The sequence below is a fragment of the Eubalaena glacialis genome, chromosome 1 (genome assembly GCF_028564815.1).
Source record: "Eubalaena glacialis isolate mEubGla1 chromosome 1, mEubGla1.1.hap2.+ XY, whole genome shotgun sequence".
In the NCBI taxonomy this organism is placed as follows: Eukaryota; Metazoa; Chordata; class Mammalia; order Artiodactyla; family Balaenidae; genus Eubalaena; species Eubalaena glacialis.
Window position 1 is genome coordinate 125,166,540 of NC_083716.1, and position 14,047 is coordinate 125,180,586.

The window sequence follows — 14,047 nt, forward strand, 5'->3', positions numbered from 1 at the left end:
AATAGTTTTCATTATTCTTATCTATTTTGTTGCCCTGTGCTGATACTGAATTTAATATAGCAAACAAAATGTAACTCTGTACCATTCTCGAAATAAAAATAGAAAATCCTTTGCAGGCTTGTTACATAACAGGCATGGGGCTGAGCATTTTACCCGATCTCATATGAGCCTGAAAACAACCCTATAATAGGTTTTATTATCCCCATTTTATAGATGTGGAAACTGAGGCTAAGAGAGGCTAAATAACATATGGAGCCCCCAGCTGGTAAGTAGTAATATTACAATCAAACTTTAGGTTCTCCTTAGTTCAAAACCTAAATAAAAATTCTGCATGTCATTTTTCAGGGTCTAGGAAATATGAAAATATGGAATTGAAAGTCAGATTATTTAAGTATTCTTTAGTTCACAACAGGGTTCATTTTGTGTCCTTTATAATTGCAATTCTGATTTCACTTACAAAAAAATCTAATATTCACCAAAATTTTAAGACTACTTTTGTAAAGTGACAGATATCTTCATTTTGGCCAGCTTTTCAATTATTCTTAAACTAGTTGAGAGACGAAGTAGGGATAAGTGAACTCTTCCAGTAATTCTCAAATCTTAGTTCTAGCAAGAATTTTCCCTGAAATCCTCTACTGCTATCGAGGTGTGAAGCTATTTCATCCCTCAGCCCTCCCTCTACACAGGATTCAGCTACATGCAAACAGAGAGGAAGCAACCTGAATCCCAGAGAAGGGAGAGGATTTCTCCCCTTCTAACTGCTTGTGTCTTTGAAATGCCCAAGACTATCAAGAAGGCATGTATTGGGTTGGCCAAAAAGTTCATTTGGGTTTTTCAGTAAGATGCTACACAAACCCGAACGAACTTTTTGGCCAACCCAATATTTTAGTTTGGCTAAAGTGGAGGAGCTTTTTAGTAGGAATAGTTCTCTCTCTGAATAAACACCTAAAGACACAGACTAGAAGGAAGAAAACTAGAATCAGGAGACTTTTGGGGGATACAAGTTTTGGGAGCCTACAGCAGGACCTGTGCTTATACCCTATGAGAGGGGCAAAAAGGTAAGCAGGAAGAAGCCAGAGAGAGATGGGGTCACGTGCCTCTTTTTGAGGTAAGCAAGGCAGAGAGCCTACACGTGTTCTCTGACACAAGTCCCGATGAGCAGATGAAAAGACAGAGGGAAGAGAAGAATGCGACAGACTTCTGGCTTAATATGAAAATTAAACACATGGTAAATACTCATGAGGACAAAAAAAATAGAGAAGAACACACTTTATATTCTATGACTCAGTAAGTCCACTCTGAGGTATAAACTCAACAGAAACTCATATATATGTTCACTAAAAGGCATGTACTAGAATGTTTATAGGAGGACTACTTGTAATAACCTTAAACTGAAAATGCACACACCCATTAACAGTAGAATGGATAAAGCTGAACATAGTTATACATTGAAATACCATAAACTACTGAGAAGGAATAATCAAGACCTCATCACAACAATACTGTTGAGTGAAATAAGCAAATGCAGAAGAGCATATATTTTATGATCTCATTTATGAAAGTTCAAAGACGGCATAACTCCTACCTAGTTTGATAAGGTGAGAAAAAGAAATTAAAGACACAAATAACAAAAAGGAAGAGGTAAAATTGTTTATATTCACAGATGACATAATTTTCTAACCAGAAAATCCTAAGGAATTTACAAAACAACAATACAACTAATAATTTAGCAAAGTCACAGGATACAAGTCAATATACAAAAATCAATTATGTTTTTATGTATTAGCATCACACAGTTGGAAAATTAAGTTTAAAGAATCTGTAATAACATAAATACTTAGGGAATAAATGTAATAAAAGACTTAAGCTGCTACATAGGAACCACAAAACACTGCTTAGAACAATTAAAGGAGATTTTATACATACACATAAACACACACACACACACACACACACACACACACACCACATTCATGGATTAAAAGGTCTACTATTACACTGTCAAAATTTTTACCAAAATAATCTATAAATTATTTCTCACTGGGATGTATAACTCCATGAAACTAAATAAAGAGAACCCAGAAGCTACTCTGGTACTAAGGATGATAATTAAGTTAATATAACAATACCTGAACTCATTGTTTTCTCTGTATACTGAATACGGAGACATTTAACTTCTAGTCTAAATTCTAATCCACATTGTCTTATATTTTCCTTGACTGTTTATTTAGTATATCTTTTCCTCTAAATAAGCCCATAAGTTCCTCCTTGACCACAAGGGAGGCAACCAAAATTGCTGATTGATGCATTTTTGCACGTGGTCAGTTGTGGTGTAGTTGGTGTAGTGTGGTGTAGCTGTGGTATAGCACTGTACCAGCTGCTGCCCTGAATGCTGAGATCACATTTAGCCCATCTCTATAACACCTACTAAGGGCCATTTAGTAGAAACAAAATAAATGTTTGCGATTTGCTGAGTGAGGAATCAGACACAGAATCTAACACCAATTTGCCTAGCATGATAGAATTTCTAATAACTACCAATTTGCATTTATGAGTACACAACACACACACGCATACACAATGATTCCCACAGGGCACCTTCTGGTTCTAGTTGGCCACAAAAGCTTTTTACACACATTTTAAAATTATGATAAGCAGAGTTTCCATGGACTACCAGGTAAATATCTGAGTAAGCATCAACAAAGTAAATTCCTATATAAGAACATTGAATGAGGGGATAATAGTACAGCAGTTCTCATATATTTGGGCCACAGGACCCCTTTGCATTCTGAAAAGTTATTGAGGACCCAAAAGAGCTCGTTTACATGGGTTATAGCTACTGATGTTGACCAAAAGACGTTCTGTTCAAGTAGGTTACATTCATAGATATTTACCATATATAAATGAAAACAGGTAGTTTAAAAAAAATTTACCTATAAATTCATTAAAAATTAATAAACCCATGGTAACATAAGTAAAACATTTTTATGAAAAATATTATATTCCAAAACAAGAATAAATTTCATCAGAAGAGTGACACTGCTTTAAAATTTTGCAAATATATCTTTAACATCTGGCTTAACAGAAGATAGCTGGATTCTCATATCTGCTTCTGCATTCAACTTGTTGTGAGAGCACGTCATATAGCTTCTAGAAAACTCCACTACACACCCACGAAAGAATGTGAGTAAAAAAAGGCAAATACTAGCTTATGAAAATAGTTTTGACGTTGTGGATCTCTTAAAAGGGTCTTGGAAGCACCCAGCGTCCCAGGCCCACACTTTGAGAACTTCGCCCCAAAGATAGATACAGAACTAGAAATGGAAGAATGTTCTGGAAAATTTCCTGGAATCATCATTTCTGATCGCTGAATCTTCAGAGAAAGATTTAATATATATACCAATAGCCTACTAATTTTTTAGAAGAGCAGTTTAGCACAAAGAAGACATTTCTAGAAACAGAGCAAGAGTCTATCTTATCACTATCATCCTACTAAATGATAAAAATAATCCTAATACAGTGTAAAGGTTAGGAACATCACTATTTTATCCTTAAAATAGATTTCCTTTATCACACTATTAGGAAACATCACATGGTATAGGTGCTTGTCAAATCTTATTCAGTTCAATTTGAAGGAAAACTCCAATGGTTTTAGCCATTACATAGTTTTTAAGAAGGAAAATATTAATAAATCATAAAATTCTGTAGTCTGCCCACACATTTTATTTTTTGGCCTTCAATAAAGTATGAATGAACCAACATAGAAAACCAACATCTCAGAAGTGGCAGCACATTAGCCACTTGATTTGGTGAAACAGAGAGTAAAATATGTAAAACTAGAAACGTCAACTTTACTTTTGACCTACCGCCACCTGAGCAGAGACGTGCCCGACTTCAAACAGCCATGTGGAAATGTGTGACACAAACGTGGAGAATCTCAGAGTAGTATGGGTCACAGGAAAGATAATCCCCAACCCTAACCCTGCTCTCTGGTCATCCTAATTTACAAATTGGAAAATCGCTTTAGTCTACTTTATGGGATCTACTGTCATTCAAAGCAGCCTGGTGGTGAAGGACAATTTGCATGACCAACAAATACAAATGCCTCTTTGGGTCCATGCTCTGTAATTGTTCTAAATCATTTATTCAGGAAATGCAACATATATAATATCATGGAGCAAAGACTTCTAAGGGTTCCGAATAACAGCCTAGGGTTTTCTACAGGGTGGGTGGGCAAGACCAGTGCCAGTTAAGTTCCACTACAGGAAGGGTACCCCAATTTTAGGTACTAGGAGCTATTTTATGTAGTAGGCCTCTGAATCATACTTCCTTTGAAAAGAGGGTTTCAAGGCTAAAACACACCAAAAAGGTTCTTTCTTGAGGTTCTATACTTTGTATCTCCCAAATCTTTCAAGTTTTTGGTATTCCATGTGTGTACAGTTTATGCCAGCAGGAGTTTTTCTTAGTAGGAATTGTATTTTTTTGTGTATGAAAGAAGAATTGTCATTCTTTATTAAAATTAAGAAAGTAATGGAGTTGTTGAATGGGTGAAATTATCTATGATCAAATTCTTAGGATTTCTAGATGTTAATATTTCTGGGCTCAAATTATGAACTTAAAGTATTAAAAATAAACGGGTCTTTTTTTTTTTTTTTTTTTTTTTTTTACAGTAATGTCATCTGCCCTTGGGTTTAGTAGTCCCTTGGCAAACCAGATCTTCAAACTCCCATGGTCCCAATATACGTGTGAAACCAACTGGGACCATCATCTTTTTAATGCAAATTCGGGGTTCTTAAAAACAGCTTTGTGTAAAAAATAAGGAATCCTTGCCTTGCATGCTACCCAAGGCAAATTAAACACACTCCCAAATACTTGTGTTCCTATTTGAAGGTCTTCGCTCATCTGCTAAAAACTGACAACTCTGCTTTTGCAATACGTCTCTGTTTTGTTTTGTGTTTGTAGCAAAGCCAGTAGCTCATTACGAAGGGGGTATTGACTTTATGATTGCAAAACAAATGCCCAGAGATATTTTATCAAGAGCTGTGGACCCTTACTTACAGAACAGGGATAAAAGAAGGATATAAAGAATAAAAATACAATAAAACAAAAGTGATGACAACACTTACTTCTCTTTCAGTTAAATGCAAAGAGAATCTTTCCCTCCAAGAAGGGTGAAACAGAGCTACATTTTTATTCAATTTTATGCACAAATGGCGAATTAGTCCCAGGTTTCTAAATCCTTCAGTGCAGCCGCAGACAATCTCAACTAAAGATCATAATAAACAACAACAAAGTTATTTATGTGAACCATGGATCTTCAGAATACCACAGATACATCTGCATGTTAAGCCCATGGAAAGACTGCCTACAATGATACCAACAGGATGCTGGCATTTGTAAAAGCCAGAAAAGACCTGCAAGGTTTGGATGTTTAGAAAAATGTTCCCCAAGGGGTAAGCAGCTTTCGAAAGGGGACTGAATTCAGTTTGTGATGTGTGGAGACGTCCGACTTCAGGGCACCGAACAGCCATCTGTTGCAGGAGTGGGGAAGGCAGGCCTGTCTGGAGACAAATCAGTGTTGTTGCCATTTTCAAGGAAGCCCTGCACCCGTCCTGAATGGGTAAGGATGACGCCACTATGCAGCCCTGCTCTCCACCAGGCAGATGGTACCCCCGTGAGGCTGCCCTGGAGGAAGGGCCGCACTGGCACTCAGGGTGAGTGTGGAGAATTACTTCTACTCATCGTGAGTCTCATCACCCCAAATTGTTCTATACACACAATGCATTTGAAGGGTGCAGATTGAAATGCACATCCAGCAAGCTGTCAATACAGTAAATACTCTGTGTGTTTTCATCAAATTGCCAGCTAATCTGTACAATTTCTACTTGACTCTCCTGGAAAAATAAAGCATAACAACTAAGCATGCTCACATATGTATTTAAAAAGAAAAAAAAACATTATGGGGCATCTTACAAACCCAAAGTCAATTTCCTTTACTGTGGGAAAGAGATTGGGATATTAAAGAAATCTTCTAATATCTCCCCAAACTGGACCTTCATGTTAGTTTTGGTTGTTAGGTTAAGCGCCTATATTCTAAAGTATTTAAAACTCAGTTATTTTTATGTACTATATAATATATACATCTATCTCTATTTTAATTTATTTGGAATATTCTGCTGATTATATACAGTAATCCAATGATGATGGAAATTCTAATTCATTCAGCAAACACTTAAAGTGAGTTTAATCAGTTTATGCGAGGCCTGGCCCAGTACTAGGCACTGGGAAATAAAGATAAATAAGAAGGTTCTAAATTCAGAGAGCTTAGGGTCTAACAGACAGAAAGCATACCTAGGCACACCTGTGTCATAAGATGCACTAAGCATAACATGAGTGCTGGGTATTCAAAGTTGGATTCAAAGCTAGCTTTTAAAATAAATGTTAGGTAATGATTTTATCAAAAAATAGAGATTAAACTGCCTTTAAATGGGAAGGTGCATTCTCCTATTTCTAAGAAAGTTATTTTTCAAATTTCATGCTTTTTAGCAACAAGTTATATAGAAAAACAGGTCTGTTTCCACAAGTCTTTTAATTATAGAGAATCTCTATTATAGGTCTTGGTTGCACTATTCCCTAAATTCCTTAAGTTTGGCAGGTGATGGTATTGGACTTCAGTCAGTTCCAAGTGCTGCCCCTTTGGGTCATGGTTTTATCCAGGTCACTTTTCAGAGACACTTGACCAACTTCTTCAGCCTTTTCCATTCCAATACATCATATCACAATTTTAAAAGATAAGAGTAATGGTTAATATTTATTGAACAGTTAGTATGGCAAGCACGGTTCTAGATACGTGAAATATTTAAACTTCCAACAATCCCACGAGGTAGGTATTATTCTCATCTCCAGGACACACAGCAATGCTTCTCAAACTTTTTCAGAACCTTTTTACACTCTGAAAAAAAATCTTTGAGGACTTCAAAGAGCTTTTGTTTATCTGGGCTATATCTGTCAATGTTTATGGTATTCAAAATGAAAACCAAGACTCTAAATATATATTAATTTACATATAGTAAAATACAAATACTATATATATTAATTTATTTGAAATAACAATAATAATTCCATCACAGGTAAACAACATATAATTATGAAATACAACTATAGATTCCAAAACAAAAATTAGTAAAAAGAATGGCAAAGTTTTATAGTTTTGCTAATGTCTGGCTAACAAAAACGACATCTGGATTCCCATATCTACTTCTGTACTCAGGATGTTGCAATGTTAACATGTTGAAAAGCCTCTGGCAAACCACTGCATGCCCATGAGAGTGAAAAAGACAAATAACATCTTAGTAGTCTTAGAAAAACAGTTTTGACCTCTGAATTCTTGAAAAAGTCATAGGGCCCCTGGAGCCCCCGGTCCACAGTCTGAGCGCTGCTGATGTACAGTGACACCTATCTTCCACGGGGAAACTGAGGCTCAAGTAGGCTGGGAAACATGCCCACGGTGCCTTAGCTGTTAAATTTAAATACAACCATGCATGTTTTTCCAAATCTGCAAAATAGTGATGAATACTTACTTAGTTAAAATCTCATTTGCTAGAACTTGTGCCTCTGTATTTATCATCACCTATTAACCACCGCCTCTACTGCTAGAGAAGGAATCATCAATTGAAACAGGCTGGGACCTGGGACCTGGGACCCTTTGTTACAATGCTGGCACCTGGACAAACATCTTGTCCAGCAAAAAAATACAAAGAAACTATAAGGGACTAAAAATGTGTGCATGCGCAGACAGGGCAAATCATGGACAACAAGATACAAAGAGATCAAAAAACCCAACTGCCACTTCTGAAGAGCAGGGAGCAAAAGCAGGGTACTGGGCATGCCCCCTGCACACAGCACCACCAAAGGGGTGGGCAGACCACCTAAGCCCCCCCTCCAGCCCGACCCCTGGACACACCCCTACCTTCACCGCATATTAGGATCCAGCTCGGCCCGCCTCGCGGAACGAGTGAGCAAGGGAAGCTGTTGCTTGTTCTCGCTCCCCCCTGCTGCAGCAGGGGCCCCAATAAAGCCTTGCCTGCCTTTCTTGTCTGGCCTCCGATCAATTTCTATTGACTAAGGAGGCAAGAACCCTAGTCGGTAACACAATAATGCAAGAAATAATGGGGGTGTCCAAGGATGAAACATCCTTGACCCTTTCAATAGCAATCAATGGGAAAACCACCGATCTAACTTTTCAAGGACACACTGAATTCCAAGTCCTATGAACCTACATCTCCAGCGGAGTAGAAGAAAAATACGAATGAAATTCCTAATATAAACCTATGCTCAGGCACACGTTCTGTTTCAATTAACACCACCCCCTCCCCATATTTTCTCCCTACAAAGATCTCACCAAATGCCCAAGAGGAAATGAGATAAATGATTACTCTCATTTACACTTCGGGGCAGAGAGTCACACTCTAAAATCTTAGAGAAAAGTTTCAATAAATCATCAGCCTTCCCCATTTCTGAGTGGGCCCCAAGAATAAGAGCATGGTGGCGACCTGGTGTGTGTGTGAAGAGAGCAGGTCTGCTCCCCCCCGGAGGCCTAGAACCATTCTCCGCCTACACAGGCATCCTGGGGAGGTGCCGGCCACAGAGGCAGGACAATGTCGAGTGCCAGGTGCTCCTGTGGAGTGGGCAGATGGGGAGATCGGGGGCAACAGTCCCTGAGTAATGGTTAAATTAATTAGCCTTTCCAAAGCAGATCATTTAATTACTCATCCACTCAGATATTCAGGGCAAGAACAGATTTAGAGAAAGTTTGGGAGCTACAAGCCAGATGAAAGAAACTTGCATACAACTTTTTCCAATGCATAATGTCAGTGTTGGCCCCAACACTTATAAATACCAAAAATCACCCTCTTATTCCATACTTTTAGAGGAATCAATTAACATCCACAATGCATAAAAGTCAGGAAGTTGAGAGTGGTTCTAAATTGGTGACATTAAACGATTTGGGTCAGCAGAAACGAAGGCAGCAGGACTCAGGACAGCACGCACACACGCTGACTGCGGGAGAGAGAGGAAGTGTAGTAACAGTGCACTGTGCTGACTAACCGATTCCCTTCCCACCAAGCAAACAAACAAACGAACAAAAAAACCAGAAACTTCTGTAGAGAATACAGTATATTGGAATACAGAGATCGTTAGTAAAAACAAACACACACTCTAATGTCAGTTGCCTGCCTTTCTGAAGGTCTTCTGTCCACGTGCTACTCCTCATGGAGCTTTCTGAAGATTTCTAAAATTTTTCTCCAATTTTCTAAATTTCTGGAGAATTTTCTAAAAGTTCTCTAAATATGATGCCATGTTAAGTGTTCTAGAACTTGAAAAAGAATAGATACATGTATATGTATAACTGAATCAATTTGCTGTACAACTGAAACTAACACAACGCTGTTAATCAACTATACTCCAATATAAAATAAAAATTTTAAAACAATTGTTCTATAATGAATGTTCTTCCACTCTCAAAAATGGGTGTCTCAAATGACATCCACACTTTCATTTAGTGGTTCACTGATTCATCCATACAGCCACTTGTGTCACCCACTGTATCCTAATTGCTTACCTGTTTCTCAACCCTACTGGGCTATAAGACTCAGACGGCTAGGACTTCATGCTCTTTGTGTGTCTGAGGCACAAACCACATCCTCACTGAATGAAAGATCATGATTCAGGGCAAAGACAGCCTCATGGACTTGAGGCAAGATCACAGGCTGCCTTCATCTGTATTGAGTATCAGAGGTTAGTCCCATGCCCCACCAGAGCTTAACAAAATGTGCCAATAAAACCTACTACTACCAACGCACTTGTAGCATCTGCACACTTCAGATGTACCACGTACTCTTGTTATCAAATAAATAAACCAGTGAAGAAATAAACTTGTCTTTCTGGGGATTCTCCCCTTTATTACTCCTTAGAACTATTAGCTTTCACAAGAAGAATACGTGCTTTAATCACAACATTTTTTATAAAGACAGGGTCTAGTAACTTTATTGAACACAATACTCAGTTAAAAGAACCCCATTTTCTTCTCTTTTCTTTGTCTGGGGCAGAAGGAAATCCCAAAAGTCTCCTACCTAATGTGTTTCTAAAATACACACTGCAACAAAAAATTCCCCCAACTTCAATATAGGAAATTTGAGTCTTAACTCTTGCGGTAACTTCTTCCTTGAGTGTAAAGCCAGTTCAAGGACTTCAAAAAAAAATTTCCTTGAGATATACCTTTCTACGAATCATGGAAGAACTACCTAATTTTTTAAACTTAATTTTCACTTCTGAAAAGCCTAGATTCTTGAGTGAGGAATCCTTATGTTTCCATGTTTTCTAAGAAACATGAATTTCCTATGTTCTCATGTTCTATACCCATAATTCTCCTTTTAACATTAAAATTCCACTAAAAAGACACATCTAGGTTTGTTTTACATCTGGCAAATAAGAAAAAACTGAAAAACAAAAGAATTTCATTAATAGTGTTTGATTTTCTTCCATCAATTTTGGTAACATTCAAAGGTAATGGGCGATATGTCATTTAATATGGAAAGAGAATTCTTAAGGAAAAGAAAACACATGCTAACCATCTCCTAAGGAGTACTGCATACCTGTCGGTGTGTGAGACAACAGCCTTCATGTTACAGTTTATTTGGTTTCCATGGCTTTCAATTATCAATGGCCCTGAAATCTCATTCTGTCTCTATTTTCATGAAGGTCCCAAGATAGTATCTGCGAGGAGATTCAAGCCATCTGTCTAGGCTGAGAAAAACAAGGCTTATGAGATCCTAAAGGAAGAAGCTGAAGGAGGTAATGAAGACCCTGGTAAGGCTGCAACACAGAATAGTTTATCCCCTAAATCCTCCTTCTTCATTTGTGGAATGAGCCACACATACAAGGAAAATTCTGCTCAACAAAATCGTGGCTTTAGGGTGGATTAGCAATGCCATAAACTCATCCCACAAGTAGCATGCTGCCTACTATGTCGGAGGCACTTTGCTAGGCTCCGGGGAAGACACAATGACAAGTTAAGGCTTAATCCCTGTAGTCAAGAAGCATCATGTCTTAGAAAACAATGTGTCTATATCCAGTGTTATGAGTTGAACTGTGTCCCCCTAAAAATGTGAATGACTTTACATGTTGAAGTCCCAGAACATGACCTCATTGGAGGCAGTGTCTTTATGGTAATCAAGTTAAAATGTGGTCATGAGAATGAGCCCTAATATCCACTATGACTGAAGCCCTTAAAAAAGGGGGTAAATTTGAAGATAGGTACAAACAGAGAGAATTACATGGGAAGATGAAGGAAGAGATTGGGAAGATTCTTCTATAAATCAAGCAATGCCAAAGACTGCCAGCAAACCAGAAGCTAGGCAAAGGGCATGGAGCAGATACTGTTCACAGCCCTTAGAAGAAAGCAACCCTGCCAACACCTTGATATTAGACTTCTAGCCTCCAGTACTATGAGACAATACATTTCTGTTATTTAAGCCACCCAGTTTGTGGTACTTTGTTAGGGCAACTCTAGCAAAGGAATACATTCAGACGTACTTATATTTTAATATAAAATCTATCAATTGGGCTTCCCTGGTGGCGCAGTGGTTGAGAATCTGCCTGCTAATGCAGGGGACACGGGTTCGAGCCCTGGTCTGGGAAGATCCCACATGCCGCGGAGCAACTAGGCCCGTGAGCCACAACTGCTGAGCCTGCGCGTCTGGAGCCTGTGCTCCGCAACAAGAGAGGCCGCGACAATGAAAGGCCCGCGCACCACGTTGAAGAGTGGCCCCTGCTTGCCCCAACTAGAGAAAGCCCTCGCACAGAAACGAAGACCCAACACAGCCAAAAAAAAAAAAATCTATCAATTACATGTGTTTGGACATAATCCCTCTCTCTACATACAAATATACAAGTAGCTTGGTAAAATATAATGGGTGTCCCAAGCAAGTGTCATATAGTTTCAGTAGAAGGACTATTTAAATACTTCTGACCAAGAGAATCAAGGAAGTCTTTATAGAGGAAATGGCAGTCACATTTCAGACAAGCTAAGAGCCATAGTAAGTCAGAAGGCAAAAAGTCAGAAGGAATTTATGACTGTAGAACTATAAAATATTTACTGCAAAGTTGTTCTTGTTGTTTTTCATCTAAGAAACTCACTCCTTTCACATGCCACTTCTCAAGAAAGGTCAAGAAGTCTATATGAATGACTCAAATGGCACACTTCATATCTAAACCTCTACAAGTACACATTAACTTAGCCACAAAGATATTTTTAGTACTTTCAACTTCATCTTCTTTTTACTAAGGCTACTGTGATGTCTAGTATAAGATAAAGTGCTGTCTTCCTACTCTAAGACTATTGACTTAGTTGGTCTTCCAGACTGGGGATGGTTTGCAAATAGACTTACTCTGGCTGCCACCTTCTGGTTTGTAAATACACTTAACTCACTCTCTGACTGCTGCCCTTGTGCATTGGTCACTAGCAGGTAACAAGGAGTTAGAGGGGTCACCTGTGGTCCTGGAACTGGTCTGTCTAGAGACAGAATGACAGAATCCATGACCAGACTCCCCATAACTCAGGTCTCTCCCAATAAGCCATTATCAAGCCTTAGAAACACTTTTTAAAAGCCAACAATGGGAAACTTTAGAGGGAAACAGAAGACACTGATGAGAAAACAGAACCTAATGTCTAAGAGACGAGAAATGAATGGAAACCAATCTGTGAAATAATTTAATAGATGTGACACGGGGTATGACCCTATTGGGAAGGAAAAAAATTCTCAGATATACAACCACATAGGATACTCTCAACAGAAGTAAAAGTGTTTTAGGAAACAGGAAAACAACTCATCTGCAAACAACAGCAGATGTTTCTGAAGAATAATAATAGCACAACAACCAAGCAACAAAATTAATTCTGTCAAAATAGGTTACTGTAAACTTTCAGTTTATAGGTAATTAAACCTAAGCATTTAAATTGCCTGTTTTATCATCACAGTGAGAGAGGAAATTTTTAAAAAATGAAGGCATCTTTTGTATCTTAAAACAAGAGAGGGGAAAGTCAGGTAGTGACTGAGTGGTTCAAAATTTAAAAAAAGCCATTTTCTGAAGGATGGCAGGCACCCACCACCTTCAAGGCAGAAGGTGGCTGAAGAAGGAAACAGTCATTTTTGAACAAATTTTGATTACATTTAAGAGAGAGGATAACAAGAGTAATAATAGCAATAATTAATACTCACATTGTGATTACATTCCCAGCACATTACAGTGAGTTATTAACTCATTTCATCTTCATTCTAACCATAAGGTGGGCACTATTATTATCGCCATTTTACACATAAGGAAAACAAGGCACAGAGAGATTATGTATCTGCCCAAAGGTCTTGGGGGTAGTGATTGATGATGTCAGGATTTGGGGGCAGGCACTCTTGGTCCCAAAGCCCCATTCTCATCTTAACGCTGTGTTAACCATGTAATTCTAGCTAAAGTTACACTTTTTAATGGTGCGTTGTTGTTCAGTAATATGGACACTAAAAGGTCTGTGTGAATTTCATAAGAAGCTCTCAAAATCCATTTTCATTCCCTTTGAGACTCAAGCAACTGAAGAAGCAGAACAGAGGTGTGGTTAATAGAACAGACTCTGGAATCAGACTGCATGAGTTCAGAATCCCAGCTCATCCACTGACCAGCTCATTGATCTACGGGAAGTTACTTACCCTCTCTGTGATCCAATGTGCTATCATTTACAAATATAAATTGCCCCTTTCTGTGGGAGGATTTTACTTCCCCACCCCACTGATATCAGGCTTGGCGTAAGACTTGCTTTGACCAATGAAATGTGAGTGAAAGGAACATGTGTAACTTTTGGGCAGAAATTTGAAGAGCCAGGACAAAACTTGCCATATTATCTTTCTCATTATGATCAGCAGTGTTTGAGAAAGAGGCTGGCCTGGGTCCTGGAGTGAGGATGCCTTGGAGCCAAGCAGCAGACCCACCACTGATTTCT

At 38.4% G+C, this 14,047-nt stretch overlaps 1 protein-coding gene across 5 annotated transcripts in view; it reads right to left on the minus strand.

The window, feature by feature from the left end:
* The window catches only part of NCKAP5 (NCK associated protein 5), a 1,042,158-nt gene that overhangs the window by 566,241 nt on the left and 461,870 nt on the right, over positions 1-14,047 (minus strand). The window lies entirely within an intron of this gene.